The sequence below is a fragment of the Dermochelys coriacea genome, chromosome 5 (genome assembly GCF_009764565.3).
Source record: "Dermochelys coriacea isolate rDerCor1 chromosome 5, rDerCor1.pri.v4, whole genome shotgun sequence".
In the NCBI taxonomy this organism is placed as follows: Eukaryota; Metazoa; Chordata; order Testudines; family Dermochelyidae; genus Dermochelys; species Dermochelys coriacea.
The window spans coordinates 39,414,839-39,425,067 of record NC_050072.1 but is presented as its reverse complement, the minus strand read 5'-3'; the positions used below and the strand labels follow the sequence as shown (position 1 = coordinate 39,425,067).

Here is a 10,229-nt window from a genome sequence, read left to right as displayed (position 1 = left end):
GATCTCTATCATGCATTCCTACAACTACAATACCCACCTGCTGAAGTGAAGAAACAGATTGACAGAGCCAGAAGAGTACCCAGAAGTCACCTACTACAGGACAGGCCCAACAAAGAAAACAACAGAACGCCACTAGCCATCACCTTCAGCCCCCAACTAAAACCTCTCCAACGCATCATCAAGGATCTACAACCTATCCTGAAGGACGTCCCATCACTCTCACAGATCTTGGGAGACAGGCCAGTCCTTGCTTACAGACAGCCCCCCAATCTGAAGCAAATACTCACCAGCAACCACACACCACACAACAGAACCACTAACCCAGGAACCTATCCTTGCAACAAAGCCCGTTGCCAACTCTGTCCACATATCTATTCAGGGGATACCATCGTAGGGCCTAATCACATCAGCCATACTATCAGAGGCTCGTTCACCTGCGCATCTACCAATGTGATATATGCCATCATGTGCCAGCAATGCCCCTCTGCCATGTACATTGGCCAAACTGGACAGTCTCTACGTAAAAGAATGAATGGACACAAATCAGACGTCAAGAATTATAACATTCAAAAACCAGTTGGAGAACACTTCAATCTCTCTGGTCACTCGATCACAGACCTAAGAGTGGCTATACTTCAACAAAAAAGCTTCAAAAACAGACTCCAACGAGAGACTGCTGAATTGGAATTAATTTGCAAACTGGATACAATTAACTTAGGCTTGAATAGAGACTGGGAATGGATGAGTCATTACACAAAGTAAAACTATTTCCCTATGTTATTTCTGCCCCCCACCCCACCCCACCCCCACTGTTCCTCAGATATTCTTGTTAACTGCTGGAAATAGCCTACCTTACTTGTCACCATGAAAGGTTTTCCTCCTTCCCCCCCCTGCTGCTGGTGATGACTTATCTTAAGTGATCACTCTGCTTACAGTGTGTATGATGACAGGTTTCAGAGTAGCAGCCGTGTTTGGTTTGCGGGCTGGATGCAGTTGACTTGGGCTTGGGTGGGGACTGGGGGTGGATGGGTCATTGCACGGAGTGGGGCTGTTTCCCCATGGTGTTTCTCCCTCCTGCCCCGCCCCCCACTGTTCCTCTGATGTTCTTGTTAGCTGCTGGAATTAGCCTATCTGCTTGTCACCATGAAAGGTTTTCCTTCTTTCCCCCCCCCCCCCCGCTGCTGGTGATGGCTTATCTTAAGTGATCACTCTCCTTACGGTGTGTATGATAAACCCATTGTTTCATGTTCTCTGTGTGTGTGTATATAAATTTCTCCTCTGTTTTTTCCACCGAATGCATCCCACGAAGTGAGCTGTAGCTCACGAAAGCTTATGCTCTAATAAATTTGTTAGTCTCTAAGGTGCCACACGTACTCCTTTTCTTTTTGCGGATACAGACTAACACAGCTGCTACTCCTGAATACTGGCATAGGATACTGTGGGTGGCAACGGATCAATATTCTCATCATCCCTTCTGTCAGTACCTACCACCGGGCGGGGAAGCTAATGATCCTCCTAGCAAACTGAATTCGGCCAGCTCCTGTGCGGAGAACCCCAGCTGTGCTGCTTTCATTAATCCTAATGTGCAATCCCTCGATTTTCATACCTATCAATGTTGAGGGTTCATTGACAGCCCCATGGCATTTACTCAGCGCCCTCGCTTCGCTCCCACTCGAGCACAATAGCCCAACTTGACTATGGTGTGCCACAGGTGGAGACTAGACTGGGCCAGTGGGCCAATGCCTCAGGGCCCCATTATGGCCGGAAATGATTAAGTGAGCTACACCCACATAATCCTGGCAAGTGACCTGCACGCTGCAGAGGAAGTTGTAAAAAACCCCAAGGTCGCTGCCCATCCGAGCTGGGAGAAAATTCCTTCTGACCCAACCTCTGGTCAGCAGTTCGAGCCTGCGTGTATGAAGGTTGAAGCAGACGGGGGGGGGGGGGGGGTGCGTGCTCCATGCCGCGGGCAGGGCTCTGGCTCCCTGGGTCCAATGTCCCATCTCCAACCAGGGCCATCCCTGATGCTTGGGAGGGGAGCGGTTCAGGTCCAGCCATTTACCAATCCCCCCCCCCCCCGGGCTTCGGTGAAGGCGGGGCTGTGCAGAGAAGAGGAACGGATGGGTGAGCCCCTGGGAGCAGGGGCGGGCGCCCAGAACCAGCCTGGAGCCTGCGTTCACACTGGACGGCGCCTCGCCCCTCAGGGCCCGAGCCCGCGAGCGGCGGCTCCCACCTGCCGCCGGAGGGGCGGGCGCTGGGCTGGGCCGGCCCAGCAGGGCGCGGCCGGTCACATGGGTGGGGGGGAAGGTGACTCAGGGCTCCCCCTCCCCGCCCGCTGGGGAGCGAGTGTGCGGCCGGCGCCGCTGCCACTCACGCGCTGGCTGGCTGCCGGGGCAGGTGCGGTGCGCGCTCGGGTCTCGGCGCTGGTGAGTGGCCGCGGGGGCGGGGGGGGGGCTCCGGGCAACTTCCCGCAAACTTTCGGGCCGGGGAGTGAGGTTGGGTCGCCAAGGGCGGGGCAACGTGGCTTCCCCGTCACCTGCTGTGCGGGGCGGGCTAGGGGACAGGCGGGGGGCGGGGGCAGGGGGCGGTAGGAATGGGGGGGGATTTTAGGGGCTGCGGGGGGGGGTAGGTCTAATCGGAGGTGGATTTGGGGGACGGGGGCTGCTCGTTCCCCATCCCCTCCGCGCCCGGCTCCGGGCAGAGGCGCGGGTGAGCTGCCGCCCCTGTGCGCGTTGCCCGGGCCCCGCTCTCACAAACGGTCGCTGACGGGGAGGCTGGAAGCCGCGGCGGCTGCAGGCAGAATGCAAGGGACAAAAAGGTGGTTCTCGGCTGACCTACCAAGCCGCGCCACATGGCTGCCTGCCGTGGGACTGCACGCTTGTTTGCCCGTCCGGCAGGGCAGGAGAGGGAGAGACGGGTGCGGCGTGTGGTTGTTTCAGGTCGTAAGCCCTTCGCCCGCTGAGTAATGTAGGACTTTCACTGGACACGAGCAGATAGGGTGACCACAGGACAAGTGTGAACAATGCGGGTAGGGGGTAATAGGCGTCTCTATAAGAAAAAGCCCCCCCCCCCACCCCCCGATCGGGACATCTGGTCACCCTATGAGCAGAGCTTTTTCCTGAGTGAAGCCGTCCCACTCCTGCCCAGTACTGGTCTGAATTCTTCATTTCTCTTTCCATTCCCCGCACGCTCCTACAGTGGCTGTGCGCTCGTGAAGCTGGTATAAACTGTGGGTTGGGCTTGCTTGATAATATCCCGAACTCATTCTCTTTCCTCCAAACTGCTGCGTGCGTTAAGATAATGAGCCCAACTTGCAAAACAAGTCATGCCGAGGATGGGAGAGGGGAATGGAACACTTGTATTGTGCAAGAGACTACATCAGTGGCTTTCTCTGCTGGGAAATGTGTGGTTGGCTTTGACAAACTCTACACCCTGCCCAAAGAGAGAAACTCAAGGGAGGGTCTGTAGATCCAGGACTCCTCAACAGGCTACATACAAATGGAGAGAGAGAGAGGGAGGGAGGAAGAGGATGGTGGGTATGGTTAAGGTAGAGCACTGAGAGCCTGTACACTTGGATTTGCTGTAGACTTTGTCTGACCTTGTTGGACAAATCACTTAGCTTCTCTGTGCCTTGCTTTCCGCCATACTAACATAGAACTAACTAGCTCAGGGCTTGAAAAATATACTAGACTGAGGACTCTACCTATTAGCTAGACCAGACTTCTCTATATGGGGGAGTTAAAATGAATTAACTAAAAGTGTGAAGTTAATTGGCATAAATTAAAGAAGTGAAATGACCTTAATCCAAAGAAGATTAAGGCTATGTCTACACTTAAAATGTTACAACAGCATATCTGCACTGCTTTCACATAGACACTACCTACACCAACAGGAGGGGTTCTCCCATCCGAGTAGGTAGCTAGGTTGATGGAATAATACTTCTGTTGACCTAGCAGTGTCAGCATTAGGTGTTAGGTTGGCTTAACTATGCTGCTCAGAGCTATGGATTTTTCACATCCCTGAGCTACATAATGACAGGTTTCAGAGTAGCAGCCGTGTTAGTCTGTATTCGCAAAAAGAAAAGGAGTACTTGTGGCACCTTAGAGACTAACAAATTTATTAGAGCATAAGCTTTCGTGAGCTACAGCTCACTTCAACAGATGCAATCAGCAAATGCATTCGATGAAGTGAACTGTAGCTCACGAAAGCTTATGTTCTAATAAATTTGTTAGTCTCTAAGGTGCCACGAGTACTCCTTCTCTGAGCTACATAGTTACACTAGAAAATTAAGTCAGTTTTATGCCAGACCTAAGCTACCGCAAACTAATGCCATTTCACTTCTGAATTGGTGCACACATGGTAGTTTAATGCACTTTAACTTTTGACAGCTAACTTTGCACCTTTAGTGTATTTGTATTAACTTTCCTGAGTGTCCCTGTATAGACAAAGCCAGGGTCTAAAACGGAAACCTGTGCCTGCTCTACTCCTCCAAGGCTGCACCCCTGCAGTAGAAAGAAGTAAAACAATTGTATGTTATTTCATTATACCATTGTCAATCAACCTTCTATTAAATGCTTCTTAAATTTTATTAGTACAGTAGGACAGGTTGAATAGCAGATTATGCACGGAATGTATTTTAAAAATTCCATTGGCATTAATCTACTAATATTTGCAGACTAGCATTTAACCAGCTATAAAGGTAGCTGCATACTACAAAGTATTAATCAAAGTAGTCAAGTATCAGTAAAAGTAACTAAATAGATTTTTCTAAGCACCATGTGACCAGCTCTGCTTAGTACATTTCCCTGATACATTTTTTTTTTTTCTTCTTACCTCCTTTTCCTTCTTGGCTTCACTCTACTCTTTTTACTACAGTAATCTATTGTATATGCTTTGTGAGTTGTCATCCGTGTCATTCCTTTTTATTTTTTCCCCCTTTGCTCCATTACTATATTTTTTTCATCTTATCTTTCTTTTTTTTCAAGCCCTCCTTCTGCGCAGCACTTCCTTTCTCTAACTTACCTAATCAGTCACTTCTGCTCATCCCCTTTGTGCACTCACACATAGGATTTTGAAATTTGCCTAAAAGCCAGAGTGGGTTCAACTCTATTAGCCATAGATTGATACAAAATGTGCAGGGGGAACAGCAGGAATGGAGTCAGTCCTGATGCCCTTTCCTTGTGTAGGAAGCAGCAGAGTGCTGGAATCTTTACCCTGAACTTTACTTGGGTACTCTAACTTCATATCAGCCTCCAGAGCTAGTAGGTGCCTGATAAATTTACAGCCTCTCTGTTCAACTCTAGCTGGCTATAAAAAACAGGACGACCAAGGTGTCTCATAGGGTTTCCCCCATCCCAGAGCCTGTTAAATGATTTGGAGGTGAGGTTTTTCACTGTGTTACACCTCCTCCTGACTAGTGCAATGGGAAGGAAGGTTCTGCTACTCTACCTTTCCCACTCAGTTTTAACAGCTGCGCTAGCCTGTTATTGCTGGAATCCCCCCCCCCCCCTTTTTGTTTTAAAGCCACAGCAGAGTAGAATTGGTATAAGATTTGTCAGTTTCACTACTGTGGGGATCTGAAAAACAGTGAAAACTGACAACACTGAACAATTTTCACTTTGCTGTAGTTCACAGAAACTCTGTTATGTCTGTCTGCAAATTCAGGAGGAGACTAATAAGTTTGAATTTGGAAAGTTTTCTTTGCAACCACAAAGATCAGAACTGTAATACTGGTAGAAAGTGTTTTTAAGTGTCAAGAATAATTGTTAAAGCCTCATTATTATTTTACATTTAATGTTAATAGATTTCTATAATTTTTTTTTAAATGAAATCATTTAATGTCACTTAAAAACTAAGTTATTATGCATTCCCTTATAGCCCTGGAAATCAGAACGTGAAAGCATTGTACTTGTGCATGAGAAGGGGAAAGTGAAACTGACCAGCCGACGTGCTTTTATTGTCCAAACTTGAGTGTGATAAAAAAGGTAAATGCAATATTAATGGTGAAAAGTAAACTTTACATTTTTAGTATTATTGGATTATTCAAACAAATAAATGATCTTATTTTGTAAAACTGATGTTTCTTTAGTTAAGTTAATCTTTTGAGCAAGAAAATAGTAGCTAAGAAAGGTAATACAAGACAACTTTATTTTGGATATTCTCTGTCATGCCTGCTGTACTCAAAATGCTTTACAGAACTGAATGATATAATAGTTAAATAACAAAGGGGGAGAAAAATCGAGGTAAAATCCAAGAATAATAGAGATTATTTAAGATAATGCAAAATCTGCAGTTTTTCACCTGGGTCATGCCACTAGTCCAGGGATTCTCAAACTGGGGGTCGGAACCCCTCAGGAGGTCATGAGCTTATTACATGGGGGGGTTGCGATCTGTCAGCCTCCACGCAAAACCCTGCTTTGCCTCCAGCCTTTATAATGGTGTTAAATGTATTAAAAAGTGCTTTAATTTATAAAGGGGGGGTCACACTCAGAGGCTTGCTATGTAAAAGGGGTCACCAGTACAAAAGTTTGAGAACCACTGGCTTAAAGCAAGCCCAGACAAAGACTAGTCTGTCTGAATGCTGTCTTCTTGTTTGAGCATTCTTTGGTTTCAGAATATAACTTTACTTGCTGCAGAGCTAGTGTTGTTTCACTCAAAACATGTTTAATATAGTAAAAGCTGTTCTGTGTGAACTGCTGGAGTATATCTGGAATGGGATTTTATTGGTTTCATACATTGTTGCAACTTTGTTAGCTACATCTTGGCTCCTTATGAAGATGAAGGTCAAATGTGGGCTAAGATGCATACACATTTTAAGTGATATTAATGTTTTTTATGAAAAACGACCATTATATTTTAAGGCCCGTAACTAGCATAACTTAGTTTTGTTCTGTTCTGAAAAGCAGCACTGTAAAAATAGCATTGATTATCAATTATCTTGATTTCCATGTAAACGTGCTCAGAATACCAACAGGGGTTGAATTTCAGTGGGATTTGGGTGCCTAATTTGCTTAGGCTCCTCTGAGGATCCCCCCCCAACAAGATATTAATCTAAATGCCACTGAAGCAAACACAAGGTAGGGGCTCTTCATGCACTATTACTCATAATAAAGGTTATCCAGGCCGAATGAATCTCTTGGATCCAACTTTGTAGCCCTATAGTTCTCATTATGATAACTGTTCAAACTCGGGTGTCGGTGAATGGAACTTGGTAAATTGTTTTGATGATTCACAAGAAGGAGGGGAATCAAGACTATACCTCTTAACTGCATTACTTCTGCATTGCTAACAAAAGTACAAAGCAGTAAAAATGTACCTTTTAATTTAAAAAAACAAAAACAAAACAACTCTGCCTCCTCTGTGGAAACAGTGCTACCATTACTGCACATTAGTTTTACTTTCCCTCAACCAGCCTTATCTTTCACTGATGCTGCCCTCTGGCAGGAGTGCTGGAAGCTCCTGAGAAGTGTGTGTGGGCGAGCTCCTCCCTTGCCTGAGCCGTGGCCCCACCATTCTTGTTCCGCCTTTTTCCCCCGGGTCACTACCCGCTGCTCACTCCTCTCTGCCCCACCCCTGTCGCTCATCCTTAAGGCAGGAAAAAATTGATGTGGACATGGCCCTGTAGTCCTCCCCCCACCCCGCCCATCTGTTCTGTACTTGAGAGGAGTTCTTTGTAGTGGCTCTATAGATTCTTACACTCCATTTTGCTACGTCTGCAAATCACTTGACAGTGGTCATGCAGTTGTTGTAATCTGGCTGCTACTTTGTCCTCCTCACACCTCTTATGTTTTGTCCCTTTGTTTTACAGGTGTGTATTATTGGGGCAGGGACTATCTTTCTTATGTGTATATGGCACCTAACAAAATGAGACCTTGATCCCTGATTGGGATCTCTAGGCACTACTATAAAATGATTCTGAATACCCAGAGAATAGATGTGTTGAGTGAGGTTATAATTTTGTAAGGTTTATGCGTATGCTTAACAAATGCATTGAAGTGAATAGGGCTACTCACAATTCATAAAATTTAAGTATATATGAGAGTCTTTGCAGGACTGGGGTCTGAGAAAATACTACTTTTACATAATTGTTTACTGTAGTCTATGAATATCTCCAAGACAAGAACACAGCTACATTGAAGAATTCCCTCCCTGTTACTCTCATCTCCTAACCGAAGAAAGGAGCAAGCAATTCCCATTTCAAAGTCTGAAACACAAAGGATTGATTTGTTATTGACTTGGCAATAACTTGGATTATAAAGTGAAAATCCAAAAATGGCTTAAACTAATGCTGGATTAATTTGATTTAGTATTTTAATGTGCTCTTTTTTTATTTGGATATATTCCATTTTGGAACTCTCCATTTGCCTGTGCTTTTTTTTTGTTTTTTTTTTTCCTCTAAGAATTAATCTTCATGTAAGTGAATTTTTTTTTTGGTTGTTTCACTTGGAGTATGAAAAACTGGAAGTGTTTATAAGTGGCCAGAATTGATGCTTTGTGACTTGTAACTGATAGGAATACAGGACACCCAATTAAAAAAGGATTTTGAAATATACCCTTGGAGCTGGTTTGAAAAATAAGGGATATTTTTTCATGAAACCAGTTTGTGGAAAACTTTTCCCTGGTTTTTGTTAAAATTTGAAATACATTTTCAACTATCTCTAATGTGCATTTATATACTTCACACAGCCCTTAATCAGCCATCACCTTTGCTGTTTTCTTGTCTTAAAAAAGCTTTGCCTATTGGAAAGGCGTTAGCTGAAACATCAAAATATAGGGTTACAGTTAAGACCTGCTAGTTTTTATGCTGTCTGACATGTATTTGTTCCATCCTGAGGCTTCTGTTAATAGGTCATTGATAATCATGTGGGAACACTGATAGTGTGTTGTTTTTTTTTTTAAGTTGAAGATTGAAAATTTTTGAATGCTGAAATATTTTTCAAGTTGAGCTCCTTTTAAAGTGCACTTTACTCTAATCATTGGATGACTCTGCCTTAAGGATTCACAAATCTGCATGTTGCTCTCTTCCATGCAAATATTCTGAGGAATGGTATAAAGCTGCTTTAGATTCTCTTGTGGAGCTATTGATGGCAAATTCATTGCCAAAGTTACTTTCTGTACCTTGGGTTTTACAATGTTCCGAAGGAATATTGGTTGGTTTTAGATACCTGGATCCTGTGCGAGTTTAATTAACAGATTTTATTTTAATTGAGGCCAAAAATTGTATTCTTAGCCTGCTTCTGCTGAAATTAATTCCTTAGGTCACTTAAATTGATATTAATGTACCAAGAAGATGGAGCTTTTTATTCCATATAAAACTAGGTAGTTAAAAAGAAGTCTCCTTAGGTTTAAATCTATTGAACTTTTTTCCTTTGAGACGACATAAAACTACTGGTAGGAGAATCTTGGAAATCACTTATTGTATATCTTTGATGTATTGTAAGTCCACTCCTTTAACGTTTTCTTTATCCAGTCTTGATCACAACTTTTAAATTGTAGTATTTAAAAATAAACTCTTAAAATTTGAAATGTACAAGTTGTAGGAACTTTCCGTATCTTGCTTCAAAGCCTTGCAAAGAATCACTACAGGCTTGGAGGAAATCCCTCAACCTAACCTCGCACCACTTCTCATGAGCTGTAATTGGACAACAGGAAATTTGAGGAATTCATTTACAAGTTTTGTTTTTAAAAAACAAAAACAACCACCAACAAAAAACAAATGCAAACAAAACCCACCTAAAATGTGAATGGGAAAATGAGTTTTGCCCCAATTTATTCTTTGGATTCTTCTCAACTCAACATTATTCCCGTGAGTTCTTCTACTGCATTGTTAAAACTAAGTAGCTCAGGCCCAAATTTTGACCTACCTTTCAAATTATCCAGTGGAAAATTGCCTTTGGATGCTTGGGTCTCCTGCAATTTGTTGCTCCTCGTTCCTCCTAATGGAGACTTTCTCTGCATCATTGAACTATGTACTTGCATGTCAACAGTAGCTTTCATTCAAGGACCCAGAGCATTAGACAAATAATGAATTAAAAGTTAAAACAACCTTCTGAGATTGGGAAGATATCCATTTTACAAATGGGGAAATTGTGTGATCTTGAGTCCCTTAGCATGTCAGTGGCAGAGGAGGGATAGATCCCAAGTCTGCTGTAACCACTTAAAACAGCAGTCTTTGTGGGATACATTGTTGAATAACTTTGCAGTTACATTATGTGTTTATAAAGACAAAC

General features: G+C 43.9%; 1 protein-coding gene across 8 annotated transcripts in view; it reads left to right on the top strand.

Annotated features, from left to right (window-relative positions):
• The first annotated feature begins 1,725 nt into the window (after positions 1-1,725).
• The window catches only part of ELOVL7 (ELOVL fatty acid elongase 7), a 59,263-nt gene continuing 50,759 nt past the window's right edge, over positions 1,726-10,229 (top strand). For 3 of the 8 annotated variants that reach the window (XM_043514991.1, XM_038403385.1, XM_043514990.1), the window contains exons 1-2: positions 2,273-2,426; positions 5,878-5,984. The gene's annotated coding sequence lies outside the window, so the exon portion shown is untranslated. Of the gene's footprint in view, positions 2,125-2,272; positions 2,427-2,693; positions 2,819-5,877; positions 5,985-10,229 lie in introns of those variants that run through there. The other 5 variants (XM_038403387.1, XM_038403388.1, XM_043514992.1 and 2 more) reach the window with 5 other exon arrangements.